The 14,021-nt window shown below is 43.1% G+C and overlaps 1 long non-coding RNA gene across 1 annotated transcript; it reads right to left on the bottom strand.

The window, feature by feature from the left end:
* Positions 1-2,235: 2,235 nt before the first annotated feature.
* Positions 2,236-8,626, bottom strand: LOC125596921. The gene is made up of 3 exons (XR_007331322.1): positions 8,577-8,626; positions 4,025-4,028; positions 2,236-2,486 (listed from the first exon to the last, which is right to left on the bottom strand). It is a non-coding gene; the product is annotated as an uncharacterized LOC125596921 (long non-coding RNA).
* Positions 8,627-14,021: the final 5,395 nt, after the last annotated feature.

Raw genomic sequence — 14,021 nt, 5'->3', positions numbered from 1 at the left:
TGAAATGAGTTGAACAATATATGAGAAGATAGCTTAAGGAGTTGGGAATGAGATAATGTGAAGGCAAAGAGAAGGAAAGCTTGGGAGTGATCAGACCGTACAAGGCCGTACAGGCCGTACCATCCGTACGGTCCGGATCAATCCACCACTCGACCAAGAGGAGAAGTTACCGCGTGAAAGAAGTAAACGGCCAAAGGAGTTTTACCTTAGGGGAGATGACCGTTTGGATGGATAGAGTGACTGAGCCTTATCCACACAGGCTGGAACAGGCTGTAAAGGCAAAAGGAACCTGGTCCAAGATGCCAAAAACGTGTGACAGCTCCCATTGGATCAAGTTTGAATTAAAGCAACCTTATCCTTGACCTCACATGCTTAGTCTCTCTGAAACCCTTGTATCTGATCCTATATATTGTAAACTCTGTCTTGATTAATAAAAACCACGAGTTTATGAGTATCTCTCTCTAGTTCATCATGATAATCTCATACACTTTCTCTTAAACACTCTAATCTCTCTTGAATCTCTCTTAGACTTCTCAATACCTTTCTTATTCTCTAAAATCATATTTACCCAGTTGGAACTATCCTTTCTCACTCTGGTGCTTCTTCTCAATGGCTGCACCGCCGGCTCTGGTTCAGGTTCAGTTGTAGTTGCATTAGTTTCCTCCTCTTGATCTTGGCTTGGTACCTCCCTATCTTCCTGCATCATACTTTGATCATGATCACCTGAGCCTTCTTGGTCATGGCTTTCAACATGTACTTCAGCTGGTTCAGGTGTGTTTTCCCCCCCATGATCTACATTTGATGCCTCAGTAGGTTGTGTGGTTGTTGTACTGCGTCTCTCCTTCGGATCCTGGGTAGTATGTATCCCAAGCCCCTCTAGAATACTTCTAAGGCTGGCCGCTCTATCTGACTCTCTTGTCAACTCTAGCAGCTCATCTTGATTCTTTTCCTCATAGAACCCCTTAGCTTCAATGATCTTTACATCTCTAGAGACTAGAACTCTTCGAGTAGTAGGATCATAGCACTTGTAACCCTTTTGAGTAGTAGAGTAGCCAACAAACATAGCTCTTGTGCTGGTTGCTTCAAGCTTGTTTCTCAATTCTTTTGGCCTAAGGACAAAGCATAGACATCCAAAGATTCGCATATGCTCCAATGATGGCTTGTACTTGTTCAAGGCTTCAAAAGGAGACTGATCATGTGGAATCTTAGTTGGGATCCGGTTGATTAGATAACAAGATGTAGCCACAGCATCACTCCAAAACCTCTTAGGAACATTTGCTTGAAACATCATTGACCTTGCCACCTCCATGAGATGCCTATTCTTTCTCTCAGCCACTCCATTTTGCTGAGGAGTATAAGGACAACTCGTTTGGTGTAGTATCCCATGTTGTGCTAGATGTTGCTTGAAGGCTTGACCAGTGTATTCCCCACCATTATCTGATCTCAAAATTTTAATCTTGGCATTGTAATGGTTAGTCACATAGTTATGAAAATTCTTAAAAGCTTCAAGCACCCTATCTTTGGTTTGAATAAGTGTTATCCAGGTGTATTTCGATTTTTCATCTATGAATGTGACAAAGTATTTAAAACTATCCCTAGACAAGCAAGGAGCAGTCCAAACATCAGAGTGAATTAGATCAAAGCATTTGTCATAAACAGTAGATGAAATGGGAAACACAGTTTTACAATGCTTGCCTAAAATGCAAGCTTCACAATCCTTATTTTCAAATACCACACCTGGTAACATTAAGTTTAAAGCCCTAACATGGGGATGACCTAGTCTAGCATGCCACAATGCATTTTTATTCATCATAGAAGCAGAAGTAAATGAGCATAAGTAATCAGAAACAGGAGCTAGTTCTTCAAGTAAATATAAATCTCCCTTGGTAACTCCTTTTCCAATCAATTGGCTGCTCTCAATATCCTGAAACTTCACATCATTAGGACTAAATATAACATTGCAATTAAGATCTGTAGTACACTTCTTTACAGATAATAGATTTGAGGTGAAGTCAGGCATATAAAATGCTTTAGAGTCTTTATCAAACAATTTTAGCTTGCCAATTCCTCTAATTGGGATTTTATCTCCATTTGCAATCATGACATGTCCATTTGTAGGTTCAATGTCTCTAATCAAACTAGTATCACTAATCATATGATGAGAAGCTCCTGAATCAACTACCAAAGGTTTAAACAGATTGTGTGCAATATGAGACTGTCCTAGTATGCTAGTAGGTTTATAAGCAATGCTTGAATGATCAGGTTCTCTAGCAATACTACACGATTCATATGATGCACCAAAGGAGTAACCAAGAGTACCAAGTGTGTTACCATTCTCTTTTAGCATTTTGATGAGGGAGTCAATGTCTGATCTCCTTAGGTACTCGTTCTCACGGTTGTTCTGAAGGCTTGGCTGAGGTGTGTAAGTCACCAGGGCCTTGCTATCTCCAGGCTCACGTGTCCCGCCCTCTCCAGCTTGGCCTGAGCTCCCAGCTGATAGATTTAATGATGTTAAGAGTAATCTGAGTGTTTAGAGAAGATTAGAATGAGTTTAGAAAAGATTAAAGTCTAAAATAAGATTTGGAGTCTAGAGAGAGTTTTAGAAAGACTAAGAGAGACTCATAACTTGCTTAATTTTATTAATGAGTGAGGTTACATATTTATAAGGGAGACACAAGGGTTTACAAGAAGGGAAATCGCCACTGTTTAACCGTGTGGAGTCAAGGGGAGCCTTTTGAATGATTGGCCAGGATGGCTCACATGCTTATGGCATCTTGGACTGCTTTCCAGCCTGTTCCAGCCTGGCACGCGCGTCCCTTATCCTCCTACCAGTCTTATCTCTTCACTAAGCCCTTAAGGTAACTTCTACCTTGTTACGGTTTCACTTGGTCAGGTTGGGTAACTTCTGGTCAAGGCATTTAGTACGGACGGTACGGCCATGTACGGCCTTGTACGGCCGTCCGTACCATGCTTGCCCAAAGTCCCCTCATTCCTTTCTCCTCTTCTCTTCAACTCCTTATCTCTTCATATCCATATACTCAACTCATCTCAACACTCCCCCTCAAGCTTAGCTTTGTGAAAGACTAAGCTTGGACAGCCATGAGATCTTCCTCATTAAAAACCTCACTAAGGAAAACCCATTGGGACAAAACCTTAATGAGGGAAAAAGAGTAAAGATCTCATGACTAAGGGGATCAGCTGCTTCTCTTCCCAAGATCAATGAGGCCCAATCTGATATGAATGGACTCCATTGTGTTTTGCCTTGCAGCCTTGGTGAATACATCAGCCAACTGATCTTCACTCCTAGTATAACATGGCAAGATGACTCCTAGGACAATCATCTGCCTCACCTTGTGGCAATCAACCTCAATGTGCTTTGTTCTCTCATGGAACACCGAGTTGGAGGCTATGTGAATGGCGGCCTGGTTGTCACAATGCATTGTCATTGGAGTGTCTTGTGCTATCTCCAAATGCTTCAAGATGCCCTTGATCCAAACTAGCTCGTTTGTAAGCTTCAGCATGGCTCTATATTCAGCTTCTGCACTAGAGCATGACACCACCTTCTGTTTCTTACTCTTCCAAGTCACCAAGTTGCCTCCAATGAATGTGCAATAGCCGGTTGTTGATCTTCTGTCAGCTCTATCACCTGCCCAATCAGCATCACAATAGCCCACCACTTCTGTGCTTCCATTGCACCCCATCCATACACCTTGATCCGGCGAGCCATTTAGATACATCAGCAGCCTCTCCACCATACGCCAATGATGTTCCTTGGGAAGCTGCATGTGTTGACTCACCTGATTCACAGCAAAGCATATATCAGGTCTTGTGATGGTTAGATAAATCAATTTTCCAACAAGTTTTCTATAGAGTTTAGGATCATGAAATGGCTTGCTGTCTTCAATCTCCCCCTCTCTTGGTACTTTGTAGCCATCCTCCATTGGCATCCTTGCTGTCTTGCCTCCATAAGCACCTGCATCTTTCAAAAGATCAAGTGTATACTTCCTTTGGGACATGAACAAACCTTCCTTGGATCTACAAATCTCAATTCCAAGAAAGTATTTCATTTCTCCCAAGTCTTTTATTTCAAACATAGACTTTAGAAACTCCTTGGTTGCTTTGATACCTTCTTTATCACTTCCTGTGATAATGATATCATCCACATACACAAGGAGAGCAACCATACCTGAGGGTGTAGTAAGGGTAAAGAGAGTATGGTCCAATTCTGACTTCCTAAAGCCTCGGCCATTCAGAGTTGTGCTCAGCTTGTTGTACCATGCTCTTGGTGATTGCTTCAGCCCATAGATAGCCTTCTTTAACCTCAGTACATTCCCTCTCTTCACTAGATGTTCAAGACCTGGTGGAGGATACATATAGACTTCATCCTCAAGTTCTCCTTGTAGAAATGCATTCTTCACATCCATTTGCCACAATCCCCATCCAAGGTTCACAGCCAAGCTTAAAACAATTCTAATTGTGTGTAGCTTGGCTACTGGTGCAAATGTCTCAATGTAATCCTCTCCATATGTCTGAGTAAACCCTCTTGCTACTAGTCTAGTTTTCTTCCTCTCAATCGACCCATCAGCCTTGTACTTGATTGTAAAGATCCATCTACTAGACACTGCCTTCTTCCCTTTTGGTAGTTCACTCTCATACCATGTATCATTCTTTATCATAGCTCCTGCCTCAGCTCCTACTGATTCCTTCCACTCCTTATCCTCCATTGCCTCTTCATAGCTTCTTGGAATGTGATTCTCATTCAAGTTTACCATAAATGCACAATGTGCTTCTGGATATTGACTGAAAGAACACACGGCCTGAGTAGGATGCTCCACAGCTTGGGCATTGTAGTACACTCTCGTGTTTACCCAACTGGAAGGGTCCTTTCTCAGCCTTGTACTTCTTCTTAACATTGGCCCTTCTTGTGCCATCTCTTGTTCTTCTTCTTGTGACAACATTTCGGATCTTTCTTCTCCTAGCTGACTTGCTTCAGCTCCCTCTTCCCTTAGCTGATCATTAGCTTCTTCTTGTTGATCATCTGATTCCACAGCTTGATCATGAGAGCCAGAACTCTCTTCTCTACTTGTTTCTTCACGCTCAAGGTTTGGAGTTCTTGTTTCATTCCCCCCTTCATGCTCAAGGTTGGAAGTCTGATGATCCGGTGCTGGAGTTGTGCTTCTCCCCCCCTGATGTCCTTGATTCATGTTGATTCCAAGCCCTTCTAGGATCAACCTCAAGGTTTCAGCTCTATCAGATGTAAGATCCTTCAAATCTTCTTGAATCTGCTCTTCATAATATCCTTTTTCTTCAACAAACTTTACTTCTCTAGATACTAACACTCTCCTTGTGTTAGGATCATAGCACTTGTATCCTTTCTGACTTGATGAGTATCCAATGAACATTGCCTTTGAACTCTTAGCTTCTAGCTTGTTTCTTATCTCTCCAGGCACCATCACAAAACACAAACATCCAAAGATCTTCATATGCTCGAGTGAAGGTTTGTACTGATTCAATACCTCAAATGGTGATTGTCCTTGAAGGATCAGAGTTGGTGTCCTGTTGATGAGATAACAAGCCGTAGCAACTGCATCACTCCAAAACTTCTTAGGCACATTGGATTGAAACATCATGGACCTGGCTACTTCCATCAAGTGCCTGTTCTTCCTTTCAGCCACACCATTCTGTTGTGGTGTATAGGGACAGCTTGTCTGATGAAGTATTCCATGTTGAGATAGATGTAGCTTGAATGCTTGTCCCGTGTACTCTCCTCCATTATCTGACCTAAAATTTTTTATCTTGGCATTGTAATGGTTAGTCACATAGGCTTGAAAGTTTTTAAATGCATCAAGTACCCTATCTTTGGTTGGAATTAAAGTTAACCAGGTGTATTTGGATTTTTCATCAATGAAAGTTACATAGTACTTATGATTGTCTCTAGAAAGGCAAGGTGCAGTCCAAACATCAGAATGAATAAGATCAAAACATTTTTCATAAACAGTAGTAGACTTGGTAAAGACAGTTCTACAATGCTTGCCTAAGATGCAAGCTTCACACTCATTATTCTCAAAGGAAACACCTGGCAACATCAGTTTTAAAGCCTTATTATGAGGGTGTCCTAATCTAGCATGCCACAATGCATTTTTACTTAAACTAGAACCAGAAACAGAAGTAAACGAGCAGCTATAACTAGAAACAGGAGCAAGATCTTTGAGCAAATACAATTCTCCTTTAGTCACTCCCTTTCCAATCATCTTGCTGCTTTTAATATCCTGAAACTTCACATCATTAGGACTGAATATGACATTGCATTGCAAATCAGTAGCACATTTCTTAACAGATAACAAGTTTGAAGTAAATTCAGGCATATAAAAGGCTTTAGTCTCCTTACCAAACAGTTTAAGACTTCCTATTCCTCTAATAGGTATCTTATCTCCATTAGCTATCATCACATTACCATTCATTGGTACAATGTCTTTAATTAAACTAGTGTCACTTATCATATGATGAGATGCACCAGAATCAACTACTAAAGGCTTAATGGTATGTGAACTAGCAATATGAGCAAGGATACTAGATGGTTTGAATACATGATCATTCCTAGCAAAACTAGCCGTTCTAGATTGGTTTAACATCTCAATCACACTTTCATGCATCCTATCAGTTCTAGTTAGATTCTCATCATTCTCTATAGCCCTAGCACCAAAGGAATAAGCAAATGTGTTACCATGCTCTTTAAAGAGCTTGATGAGAGCATCCAGGTCGGATCTCCTTAGATACTCTTGATCATAGTTCCCACGGTTGCTTGGGGCTCCAGTGTAGGCTACAAGAGACTTCCCATCACCTCCTTCACGCCCATCTATCTCCTTTCCTTTGCTTGGACCAGCTCCACTCGTTCCATCTGATACATTAGCCCTTGCCTCACGGTCCTTCATGAACTTTGCCGGTTTGAGATGTGGGTGAAGGATCCAGCATTGACTCTTCTTGTGGCCATGCTTCTTGCAGTGATCACAGTTCCCATTGAACCTCCTCTCCTCATACTTCCCATGCGCAGCAGCCTTATTTGCTTGTGTAGCTTCATTCCCTTCCTCTTGAGTCGCTTGGCTTGCAAGGGAAAGGTCTCCTTTCTTGGCAAACAACCCAATGGAGCCTTGCTCCTTCTGAATCCGCGCACACACATCCTCAAGGTCAGGTAGAGTGTCTTCTCTAAGCAGGTGCTGGATGAGACCATTATACGCCGGGTTGAGGGTGAGAAGTAGGCCAAAGACCTTGTCTTGCTCTCTTCTCTTGTTGAGCTCATCTGCATCTGTAGTGCTTGGCCTTAACATCTCCATCTCGGACCATAGTGATCTGAATCTCCCAAGGTGTTTAGTGAACTCCATATCCTCTTGTACCAGGTTGTTAATCGCTTGCTTCACCTCAAACACCCTGCTCAAGTTTGATGTATTCCCATACACCTTCTTCAGTGTGTCCCACAGTTCCTTAGCAGACTCACAGTAGCTGTAGGCATCTAAGATTGCTGGCTCAAGGGACGAGTGAAGCACTGACATCACCAGCATGTCCTCTTGATACCACTTCTCAGCCGCGTTGCTTGCAGCCTCACCATCATCCTCTCCTTGAGTGATGAGTTATGGAGCTTCTCCGGGGTTGATATGCTTCCACAACCCCTTGCTTCCCACCGTGGTTCTCACCATCCTTGACCATACCAAGTAGTTGTTTCCCTTGAAACACACGGCTACCTTCATGTTCATGTTCATCCCACTCTCCATGTTGAATGATGAACTCTCTAAGCTTCAGGAACTCTATCTTGAGTTGAATGATTTGTAGAAACCCTCACAGCCTCGATCTTCAACCCACGCAGCTTCAGACAACACACCACAACTAGTCTTGAACTTGAAATGTACCCGGAACCTCTCAAAACACCCAAGAACACACAAGAGTTTCTTCAAAGCTTCAAACTTGTAACTTCAAAGAATCTCACACGACCTCAGGCTTTCACTAACCTGGCTCTGATACCATGATAGTTTTAATGATGTTAAGAGTAATCTGAGTGTTTAGAGAAGATTAGAATGAGTTTAGAAAAGATTAAAGTCTAAAATAAGATTTGGAGTCTAGAGAGAGTTTTAGAAAGACTAAGAGAGACTCATAACTTGCTTAATTTTATTAATGAGTGAGGTTACATATTTATAAGGGAGACACAAGGGTTTACAAGAAGGGAAATCGCCACTGTTTAACCGTGTGGAGTCTAGGGGAGCCTTTTGAATGATTGGCCAGGATGGCTCACATGCTTATGCCATCTTGGACTGCTTTCCAGCCTGTTCCAGCCTGGCACGCGCGTCCCTTATCCTCCTACCAGTCTTATCTCTTCACTAAGCCCTTAAGGTAACTTCTACCTTGTTACGGTTTCACTTGGTCAGGTTGGGTAACTTCTGGTCAAGGCATTTAGTACGGACGGTACGGCCATGTACGGCCTTGTACGGCCGTCCGTACCATGCTTGCCCAAAGTCCCCTCATTCCTTTCTCCTCTTCTCTTCAACTCCTTATCTCTTCATATCCATATAATCAACTCATCTCAACACCAGCAACACTTGAACTTCCCGGCTCACTTCCAGCATACGAGACATTGGCTCTCCCATCTTTTTCTCTTGAGAACTTGGCCGGCTTCAGATGAGGATGCAAGATCCAGCACTGGTTCTTCTTGTGACCTTGTCTCTTGCAATGATCACAATTTCCTGTGAACTTCTTTGCATCATACTGGTTAGAGCTTGCACGGTTTGCTTGCGGAACCTCAGCTTGGTTTGCAAGTGTGATCTCTCCTTTCCCTCCAAAGAGACCAATAGAACCTTCCTCCTTCTGAACTTGTGCACACACGTCCTCAAGGTCAGGTAACTTCCCGGACCTCAGGATGTGTTTGATGAGGCTGTTGTAGCTTGGATTCAACGTGAGTAGCAACCCAAACACCTTGTCCTGCTCACGTCTCTCAGCCAGCTCATCTAGGTTGGTTGTGCCTGGCCTCAGCATCTCCAGTTCAGACCACAAGGCTCTGAACCTCCCAAGGTGCTTAGTAAACTCCATGTCCTCCTGTGTCAAGCTGTTGATAGCACGTTTCACTTCAAACACACGGCTCAAGTTTGAGATGTTACCATAAACCTTCTTTAGCGTGTCCCAAAGATCCTTTGCTGTCTCACAGTAGCTGTATGCCTCCAGGATAGACACTTCAAGAGACCGTTGGAGTATGGACATCACCAGCTGATCATCTTGCTCCCACTTCTCTTCATCGCACTCGACGATCTCCTTGTCGCCTTCATAAGTAATGAGCTTTGGGGCTTCACTCTGTGTGATGTGTCCCCATAAACCCTTACTCCCCACTGCTGTCTTCACCAAACGAGACCACAAAAGGTAGTTACCCCCCTTGAGAGTAACCGGAACCACTGCCTTGTTGCTTTCCATTTCAGAATCACTCGGATGAAAGCTAAGCGGCTGATGTGTTCTTGAGTGTTCTTAGTACTCAAACCCAGATTATGATGAACCTGGCTCTGATACCATATAAGTTTTAGAGTATCTGAGTTTGATATAAGGAAAGAAAGAGATTAGAAAGAGTCTAGAGGTTATTTAGGACGAGTTTAGCTAAGAGTTTAGTGTATGATCATGATTGAGAGCCTTTGAGTCTAAGAGATTGTTTTAGTGTCAAGAACTGTCTAATCTTTCATTAACAACATGAGTTACAATATATAGTGTGAGCATACAAGGGTTTTCGAAATCAAGAGAAGACTGAAGCATGTGAGGTCAATGTAGAAAGGATAAGCTCATTTGAACTAGCCAATTAGCTTCTCCACATGCGCGGAGCATCTAGCATCTTGGACCGAGATGCTCTTGCCTTTCCAGCTGTTCCAGCCTGTCAAGGCGCGCTCTTCCTTATCCCTCAACGGTCTGATCCATCCAGGTAAGTTCATTCCCTTCCCATAAGTTACCCCAAGTAACTTCTTTACTCTTGTCAAGGTTTTACCCATCTCCATGTGTACGGATGGTACGGTCATGTACGGACAGTACGGACCTTACCCAAACCTTTCCAAGCTTCAACTCATCTCCTTAGTCTCAACTCCTCACTTGCTCCACATATACTTGACTCATCTCAACAAAAAGGAGACACTCCATTCAGCCTTGACTTCACATGCTTAGACTAGTGCCATTTCCCTTTGCGCAAAAGCCCTAATGACTCTCCTATGAATGTTGTAACCTCATCCATAATAAAGGATTAGACAGTTCAGATTATTCTTAGCCTCCATGGCTTTTCTCTTAGTCTCTTGATCTCAGATTCTACCCTAAATCATCTCTAATACTTCTCTAATCTCCCCTAAACTCTCAGATTACTCTTTATACTCTAAAACTTATATGGTATCAGAGCCAGGTTCTTGAGAATCTGAGTTCTTTGCGTGGGCTAAAGACTAAAGCTTTGAAGGTTCCGTGGAGTCTCTAGCCTCAAGTCTTCCTTGGTTACGTTGTGGTTACAAGATTGAAGCGTTTGCGTGTGTGTTGTGAAGTTCTTAACGTGTTGGTGCAGTCTAGTCTCAAGTTCAAAGTCTTCTACAAGTAGTTCAAGAACAAGCTGTTGAAGATGGATGGAGGGATAAGCATGCACATGAAGGTGGCAGTTACTTTCAAGGGGAGTAACTACTTGGTGTGGTCTCGGATGGTGAGAACCACAGTGGGAAGTAAGGGTTTGTGGAAGCATCTCACGGATGGTGAAGCTCCACAGCTCATTACTCAGGGAGAAGACTCGGAAGAGGTCTCAAATGAAACGGCCGTAGAGAAGTGGCAGCGAGAAGACATGCTTGTGATGTCAGTTCTTCATGCCTCTCTAGAGCCGGCGATCCTAGAGGCTTACAGCTATTGTGAGTCAGCTAAGGAACTATGGGACACCTTGAAGAAGGTGTATGGGAATGCTTCAAACCTTCACCGAGTGTTTGAAGTAAAGAAAGCCATAAACGGCTTGGTACAAGATGACATGGAATTCACCAAACATTTGGGGAGGTTCCGGTCCTTATGGTCAGAGCTGGAGATGCTGAGGCCAAGCACAACCGATCCAGAGCTGCTTAATGAGAGGAGAGAACAGGATAAGGTCTTTGGACTATTGCTTACCTTGAATCCGGCTTACAACTCACTGATTAAATGTTGAGATGAGATCACTTTGAGATGAGATCATGAGATGAAGTGTTGAGTAATGTATGTGAGGAGAGAGTATGAAGTGGTGAAGCATTAGGAAGAAAGGGATTGAGGAGGCTTAGTCCGTACAATCCGTACAGGCCGTACATGAGGAGTGGCCGTACAAGTCTTGGGTAATACTCTTCACTATTCATGATGGTTACTTGTGAAAAGGGTGATGGTAACTATGGAGAGTTACCAGCACTTGATCAGACCGTTGAGAGAAGGATAAGACCGCGGCTTGACAGGCTGTATGCAGCTGGAAAGGGAAAGCAACCTTATCCATTCATCCCACACATGTGGAGTCTCCCATTGGCTTAGTTTGAAACCGGCGCCTAGCTCTTCCTTGACTTCACATGCTTTGCTTACTTTACCTTTAGGAAAACCCTTGTATCTTCTCCTATATAATTGTAAACTCTTCATTAATTATAATCAGACAGTTCTTGACACTAAAACAATCTCTTAGACTCAAAGGCTCTCAATCATGATCATACACTAAACTCTTAGCTAAACTCGTCCTAAATAAACTCTAGACTCTTTCTAATCTCTTTCTTTCCTTATATCAAACTCAGATTCTCTAAAACTTATATGGTATCAGAGCCAGGTTCATCATAATCTGGGTTTGAGTACTAGAACACTCAAGAACACATCAGCCGCTTAGCTTTCATCCGAGTGATTCTGAAATGGAAAGCAACAAGGCAGTGGTTCCGGTTACTCTCCAGGGGGGTAACTACCTTTTGTGGTCTCGTTTGGTGAAGACAGCAGTGGGGAGTAAGGGTTTATGGGGACACATCACACAGAGTGAAGCCCCAAAGCTCATTACTTATGAAGGCGACAAGGAGATCGTCGAGTGCGATGAAGAGAAGTGGGAGCAAGATGATCAGCTGGTGATGTCCATACTCCAACGGTCTCTTGAAGTGTCTATCCTGGAGGCATACAGCTACTGTAAGACAGCAAAGGATCTTTGGGACACGCTAAAGAAGGTTTATGGTAACATCTCAAACTTGAGCCGTGTGTTTGAAGTGAAACGTGCTATCAACAGCTTGACACAGGAGGACATGGAGTTTACTAAGCACCTTGGGAGGTTCAGAGCCTTGTGGTCTGAACTGGAGATGCTGAGGCCAGGCACAACCAACCTAGATGAGCTGGCTGAGAGACGTGAGCAAGACCAGGTGTTTGGGTTGCTACTCACGTTGAATCCAAGCTACAACAGCCTCATCAAACACATCCTGAGGTTCGGGAAGTTACCTGACCTTGAGGACGTGTGTGCACAAGTTCAGAAGGAGGAAGGTTCTATTGGTCTCTTTGGAGGAAAAGGAGAGATCACACTGGCAAACCAAGCTGAGGTTCCGCAAGCAAACCGTGCAAGCTCTAACCAGTATGATGCAAAGAAGTTCACGGGAAATTGTGATCATTGCAAGAGACAAGGTCACAAGAAGAACCAGTGCTGGATCTTGCATCCTCATCTGGAGCCGGCCAAGTTCTCAAGAGAAAAAGATGGGAGAGCCAATGTCTCGTATGCTGGAAGTGATCCGGGAAGTTCAAGTGTTGCTGGGAGCTCAGGCCAAGCTGGAGAGGGCGGGACACGCGAGTAATAGATTTAGTGATTTAAAGAGTGATTAAGTTTAATCTGAGAATTAAAGAGATTGGAGATTAAGAACAAGAGAGAGAGAGACTCAAAACTCCATTAGCTTGATTAATGAGAGAGTTTACAACATATATAGATTAGAGATACATATTTTCGTCCAGGTTCAGTCTGGTTAGGATAAGAAGCATGTGTAGTCAAAGATGCCTTATTCAAACCAGCCAATAAGGTTCCTCACATGCTTGGGTATCTTGCTTTAGCTTTCCAGCTGGTGCCAGCCTGTCTAAAGCTCTCTTCCCTTGACCAGACCTTATCCAAACTCCTCCTTGCTTATCCAGACTCCTCCTGTCGTGTTACACTCTCCAAATGGATGCAGGGTAACTTCCCAAGTCTTTTAACTTAGTTACCACAGTAACAATAAAGTTACTGTGGTAAATCTCCAAAGTTACTACCTGCTCCAAATCCCTTCCTCTATCCATGTATCAACTCTTCATCTCCTCATCTCAACACTTTATTCTCTTATCTCAACACTCCCCCTCAAGCTTGACCATGTGAAACAAGTCAAGCTTGGAAGAACCATGAGATCTCCCTCATTAAAACCTCATTAAGGAAAACCCATTGGGACAAAATCTTAATGAGGAAAGAGTAGAGATCACATGATCAGGAGAGTGTATAGACTAGTCCTTAGGCGAGAGATCAATGAGTCCTAACCTGATGTGTATGGACTCCATTGTCTTTTGCCTTGCTGCCTTTGTGAACACATCTGCTAACTGATCCTCACTCCGAGTATAACAAGGTAGAATCACTCCAAGAATAATCATCTGCCTCACCTTGTGACAATCAACCTCAATGTGCTTTGTTCTCTCATGGAACACAGAATTAGATGCAATGTGGATAGCTGCTTGATTATCACAATGCATTGTCATTGGCGTTGCTTGAATAATCTCTAGATGCTTCAAAATCCCTTTTATCCACACTAGCTCATTTGTAAGCTTCAGCATTGCTCTATACTCGGCCTCAGCACTGGAGCAAGACACTACCTTCTGTTTCTTACTCTTCCAAGTGACTAAGTTACCACCAATGAATGTACAATAGCCTGTGGTTGATCTTCTGTCTGCTCGGTCTCCAGCCCAATCTGCATCACAGTAGCCTACAACCTCAGTACTCTTGTTACATCCCATCCATACTCCAAGACCAGTAGTTCCATTCAGATACATCAAGATCCTTTCCACCATCC

This window comes from Brassica napus, unplaced genomic scaffold, assembly GCF_020379485.1.
Source record: "Brassica napus cultivar Da-Ae unplaced genomic scaffold, Da-Ae ScsIHWf_1329;HRSCAF=1898, whole genome shotgun sequence".
NCBI classification, from domain to species: Eukaryota; Viridiplantae; Streptophyta; class Magnoliopsida; order Brassicales; family Brassicaceae; genus Brassica; species Brassica napus.
This window is presented reverse-complemented; position numbering and strand designations above follow the sequence as displayed.